The sequence below is a fragment of the Panthera tigris genome, chromosome C1 (genome assembly GCF_018350195.1).
Source record: "Panthera tigris isolate Pti1 chromosome C1, P.tigris_Pti1_mat1.1, whole genome shotgun sequence".
In the NCBI taxonomy this organism is placed as follows: domain Eukaryota; kingdom Metazoa; phylum Chordata; class Mammalia; order Carnivora; family Felidae; genus Panthera; species Panthera tigris.
Genome location: NC_056667.1, coordinates 6,737,989 through 6,743,644, shown reverse-complemented (window position 1 = coordinate 6,743,644; position 5,656 = coordinate 6,737,989).

Below are 5,656 nucleotides of genomic sequence, written 5' to 3'. Positions count from 1 at the left end.
GGGTGACCTTGGGACCTCGGAGGGAGGCCATCCCTCTGCCCCTGCTCTCCTCTCTGTGATGGCCTCCCTGCTGGCCAGAAACCCACTGTCCAGTGAGGTCCCGCCCCGCAGCCCCAGATCCAGCCTGTCTCCCTTAATCTTTGTTAAGGTCACAGCAGGCCGGTGGCCAGACCAGTCGGGCCATTCCCAATTGCCTGTCCTCTCTTCCTCCTCCTGAGAGACTCCCCCGTCCCCGACCGGCCGACCCCCAGCCAGTACCGGTGGGTGCCTCACCTCTGAACGGATCCAGGAGGTCGAAACTGCCTAAGTCAGACCCGTCCCCCAGTGACTTCCAGTAGGAGACTGGAGGTGGGTTTCCACCCGCCCTCATGGCCCGGGGACCATGCACCCAGGGGCAGCTTGTGTCACTCAGCTCTTTGCAATCTGAAATGCTACAGATCCTCAGGACCCCTCCCTCAGATCAGCCCCCCCGCCCCCCCCCCCCCGCCAGGGTCATGGGCGTTCAGGGTATGAAGGGGTTTTGGCCCCTCCCCACCTCTGCCATGGAGATAGGATACGCTCGACCCCAAGCCTCCCTGGGGACCTGGTCTCAGCTCAGCCCCCAGCTCACCCCCCTCCTTGTCTGCTCCTGTTCTGTCCTCCAGTTCTGTGAGGGTCCCACCAAAGCAGGTGCTGTTAAGTCTCCGCTGCAGGTAGCATCTGGCAGTCTCCCCTGGCTTCAGAGACCCCCCACCCCGTGTCCCCTGTCCCCTCTCCTCAGAGCGAGACCAGGAAACACCTGCGCACCAGCTTCCTAGTGGACGTTCATTCGTTCACTCAACAGTATCTTGTGAGCCAAGGTCTCTGCTCTCGTGGAAGTTACTCCTCCGAAGGGGAGGCAGCCGCTGCCTGTAACTCAATGGAAGCAGTAGGACGCTGAGGAGGAGAATGACAGGGGAACCCAGACGGCTGCGGAGGCCTCTGAGAGCAGGTGGCCTGTGAGGGGCGCCTGAAGCTTGCGGCTGGGGGAGGAGGGCTCCAGGCAGGGCTCAGCAGGGGCAGGTGCGCATCGGCTGTCTCCAAAGCACCCAATGCAAATGCTCAAAGCTGAATTTTAAAACTCTCCCGTCCCCCGCCCCGTTTCCCCACATCAGGAGGGGCCCTCCATCCAGCCGACGGTGCACGCAAAAAGCCTAGAGGTCAACCTGGAAACCCCTCCGCCCTCACCTCCAATAGCCAAGTCCTGTGGGTTGCCCCTGCTGACTCCTCCTTTCACTCTTTTTTTTTTTTTAATGTTTATTTTTGAGAGAGAGAGAGAGAGAGAGCGCTTGAGTGCAGGGAAGGGTCAGAGAGAGAGGTACAGAGGATCCGAAGCGGGCCCTAAGCTGACAGTAGATAGCCCGATGCAGGGCTTGAACCTGTGAAACATGAGATCATGACCTGAGCCAAAGTCGGACACTTAACCGACTGAGCCACCCAGGCGCCCCCCTCATTTCATCTTGGGCTCTTCCAACCCAGTCTTCCTTTTCTGCCGAGCGGCCCTTTAAAAATGCACATTTGCTCCTGTGACTCCCTGGCTTGAAATGCAGCATTGGCTTTCCCTCCCTTCTTAGGATGGAATCTAAATTCCCAGCAGTCTTTCACGGGTGACCTTCTGCTCTCCTCTCTCCTGGACTCTTGCCACACTAACCTTCCAATTCCTTGAAAGCTGGCCCCAGGGCCTTTGCCTTGCACACAGCGATCTCCCTCTTGTCCTTAAGCTTCACGTCCGGCATCCTGACTATTCACACGAGACACCGTGTCCCATTACTTCACAGCCCCTCCGCCGCGAATGCATGGACTGTATGCTTACCCAGGCCCGCCTCCCTGCTCTGGGTGGGCTCCCTGGAGCAGGGGCATCACCATTTTGCCCACCATTGTTGCCCCAGCGCCTGGCGCAGCCGTGCACACGCTAGGGGCACCCTAATACTCATTGAGCAAATCTGGCCAGAGACAGAGGAATGAAGGAAAGAATGTGCCGTGGAAATCCTGGGACCCTCTCTTCCGTCACCGTGACCCAGCTCTCTCACCTAGTGAATGGGGGGGGGGGTGTGGAGCATAAACAAAGCCAGCAAGTGTGCACCGTCCCACGGTGGCCCTGAAGCCACGCTGGCTGCACCCTGGTGCCATTCCCCACGTCCACCCCCCCAGCAAAATGTCCTCAGAGTTGCTGCCACATAAAAACACTCTGCAGTGGGGGAACCACTCTGGACCCCCAGCTGTGCCCTCCGTGGTGGCGGCTCTCGCCTCTGGTCACCTCCGGGAAGGGCCAGATGAACTAGGTCCTGCTGCTCGGAAGGGTCCCCGCGTCACACGACTTCTTGGTAAGAGGCGGTGGGACGCCAACGGCGGTTTCCCGAACTTTTTAAAAGATCAGCAGAACTTTTCCTGACGGAACAACTCAAGTGGAGCCCGGCACCGAAGTGGGGGTGGTGCCGGGCCCCCCGCCCCCCACCCCCACGTTCTCTCTGCACAAACATTACAGAATTCCAACCCGATCCCTTGCCCATCCCGCCACGTAAGCTGTCTGGTGACTGGTGACCGGGGGAGCAGGTTTGCAAAGCAAAGTCAGCTGAGGACTTTTGGAAGGGAGAAAACAAACACCAGTGCAAAACCCCAGGACGACACCATTTTCTGTCCTTTCTAGGATGCGAGCAGCCAACACATAGAAAAGCCGGAAATACAGAAGCCGCGGGCCCGTACAGAGAGGTTTCTGGCGGCCCCAGTTCTAAAAGCGGGGAGAGCGGACAAGCCTCCGGCTCGGCAGGCGGGGACAATAAGCCAGAGCCGTGCTGCACGGAGACGGCCTCTGGGTGGACGAGAGCTCCCTCGACGGCACGGAAGTGGACATTTGACGGAGCCGGGAGAGGAAGAAAGTGACAAAGTGTTGGGCACAGAAAGCCTGTTTCTGTGAAAGTATATGTATGTAGTAGACACAAGTTGGGGGGCGGGGGGGGGGAGAGCAGGCCAGTACTTGAGTTGTGGGACTGTGTATGGTCTTTCTTGCTCGCTATTTCCAGATTTTCTACGACGAACAGGTTCCCCTTTCATAAGGAAACAACAGAAGACGTCAGCAAGGACAACGCAAGGGGACTGACCCTCCGGTTCCCTCCTCAGCACAGGCCAGGGGACCTGGGAGCCCCCAGCTCTTCCCCTCCTTGCAGGGTGGTCGGTCAGGGCCTCGGGGCAGGAGGACCCTCGCTGTCAGTGAACTCCGGGGTCTGTTTGAGGTTCCACCTGCCATCCCAGAGGGCCAGTTTCTGGGAAGAGCGACTGGCCCAGCCCAGCCCCCTCCCGGATGCCCCCCGGGGAGCCACCCCACCCCCACTCCCCATCCTCCCCTTGGGGCTGTGCCCCTGCGTTGTGCTGCGGTTTGATCATCCCCTCACCTGTTACTTTGGAGTTAAACTGAGCCCACAGAAACACAGACCCTGTGGTCACCGGGCAGCCCGAACAGAGCTCATACATAGGACACTAAGGAGGCCCACCCCTTGGGCCCTGTCCCCAGTCTCCTGGCTCAGTCTCTGTCCAGCGTGGCACCTTCAACTGCTTTCTCCAGGCCCACCCTGCACCTGCCCAGGCCGGGCCTGAAGCTGGGTCTGCTCACCTGGGGGGCTGTGAAGCGTCAGCGGCCGAGGCCGAGCCCCAGCTGCTGGGAGGACCAGGGGGCCATCCCGAAGGGGCTCAGAAAACAAGGTCCGTTGCCCCTGTAGCTCTGGGGTCAGGTTGGGGACTGCTGGTTAAGATGGGCTTTTCTGCGGCGACAGTCAGCACTTTCTGCCAGAGCCCTTGCTCATGTGATCCTTGGTTCCGTGCTCAGCAAGCTTCTGGTCGCCCCTCCTGGGCAGGCCTGCCCTGCACAGCTGGTCTCCCGTTCAAATCCCTGAGCCTTCCAGGGGCGGCACGCTGCACTCACATCCCCGCCAGCAGCCCCAGGACCCCACCCTCAACGCTGTACTGAAGGCAGGAGTGACTGACTTCCAAGGGCAGCCAGGACGCTTCCCCCAGGTCTGAGCCGCCCAGTGAACAGAACAGACGAGACGGACTAAGGTATAGTTCAAAGGTTGGTATCTTTTTTGGTTTCCTTTTTTTTTTTTTTTTTTTTTTTTTTTTTGCTTTTGTAAAGAAAAATAAGGTTGTGTTTTTTGTTTGAAAGAAAACAGAAGCCCCCCCTCCCCACTTGGCCTCTCCCCGGCCCCTGCGGGGTGTGGGGACCGGCGGTCCCGGGCGGGAGGGGCCGAGGAGAGGAGAGGGCACTCTTGGGGCTTCCTCAGAGCCACAGAGGAAGGGTACTAGGGAATGGAGTTTGGCTTTGTTAGGCAAAAAAGAAAATTTAAAAACTTGGACACACGTGCCCACTATACAAATGGGGGCCAAGAAGCACCATCTTCGAGTTGGAATCATCTCTGGCAGCTGGACTCAGGGTCCTGGTGCGGCCCCTGGCCCCCCCACCCCCACGTCCTGGGGCGGGGGGCAGGGCGGGACACAGCTCTCAGGACAGGAGCGGGGGGAAGAGGAGCGAGGGAAAGTCAGAGCGACTCCTTCCCCACATGGTAAAAAAAATCACTAAAAAAGCACCCAAGGCTTAAAAAAACGAAACCTCCCTGGCAGGGAGAACTGGGGGCATCCTGCTTACCGGCAAAATGCCTTACCTGGCAAAAATGCGTAGAAAAATAAAATTAAACTTTATCCCTGAATGATAAAGACCCTTCCTCTTGCCCTCACCACCACCACCCGCCCCCAAGTCTCAGGATTCACCAAGGCTGCCAATTCCTCCCCGGGTGCACATGCCTGTGTAAGACACAGGCTGCCGGTACCTGTGTGCGAGGCCCCGGGTGGCAGGGGCCGCGGGGCTCGGACGGCCACGTGCACACACACACCCCCTCCTCACAGCAGTGGGGGGGGGTTCCCCGTGCCAGACCAAGGGCCCTCCTTCCTCCTCTCGGGGACAGGACAGGACCCCGGCACGGGTGGGGAGGGGAGGGGGCCGGGCTGTAGGAGCAGCGGCAGGGCCTGAGGGGGCGGCGGAGTGGGAAGGAATGAGAGCTCAGGTGGCCTGGAAACCGAGGCCACACAGAGCCCATGGAGGCAGCAGAACGAAAGGGAGAAAAGTAGGGTCTCAGGGGCTGAGAGGGGCCAGGCTCATGGCGGGGCAGGGGCAGGGCAGGGAGTGGTCTCACTGGAGACTTGCAGGCTGACGGGGCCCGTCCCGCAGTGCAGGCCGGGGGCTTGAGCAAGGCCCCTGTGGGCGGTGCGCGAGGGAGGGGCCCAGAAGCACAGGCGTGGAAGCGGGGCAGGGTGGGCCCTGGGTAGTGTTCTCGGGGTAACGGGCCGCTGCCCGGGAAGGTCACGAGAGGTAATAAAATAGGGGCACAAGCGGGCAGAAGGGAGGCTGGCCGGGGGCAGCAGGGTGCTTACACTGGAACTCCGAAGGGCCCTGGCCCGGGGACCCCAAGTACCCGCCTGCCCACCCAGGAGAGCCAGGGGGCTGGTAGAACGGGGGGAGACACGGGCAGGTGATGCCCATCCTCAAGGGGGCCTGCCCAAAGGGGTCTGTTCTTCACCGGGCAGGGTCGAGAGCGAATGACACAGGGACCATCCCTCCACCCTCCCCCACCCCCCGCCAGGGAAGCCGAGG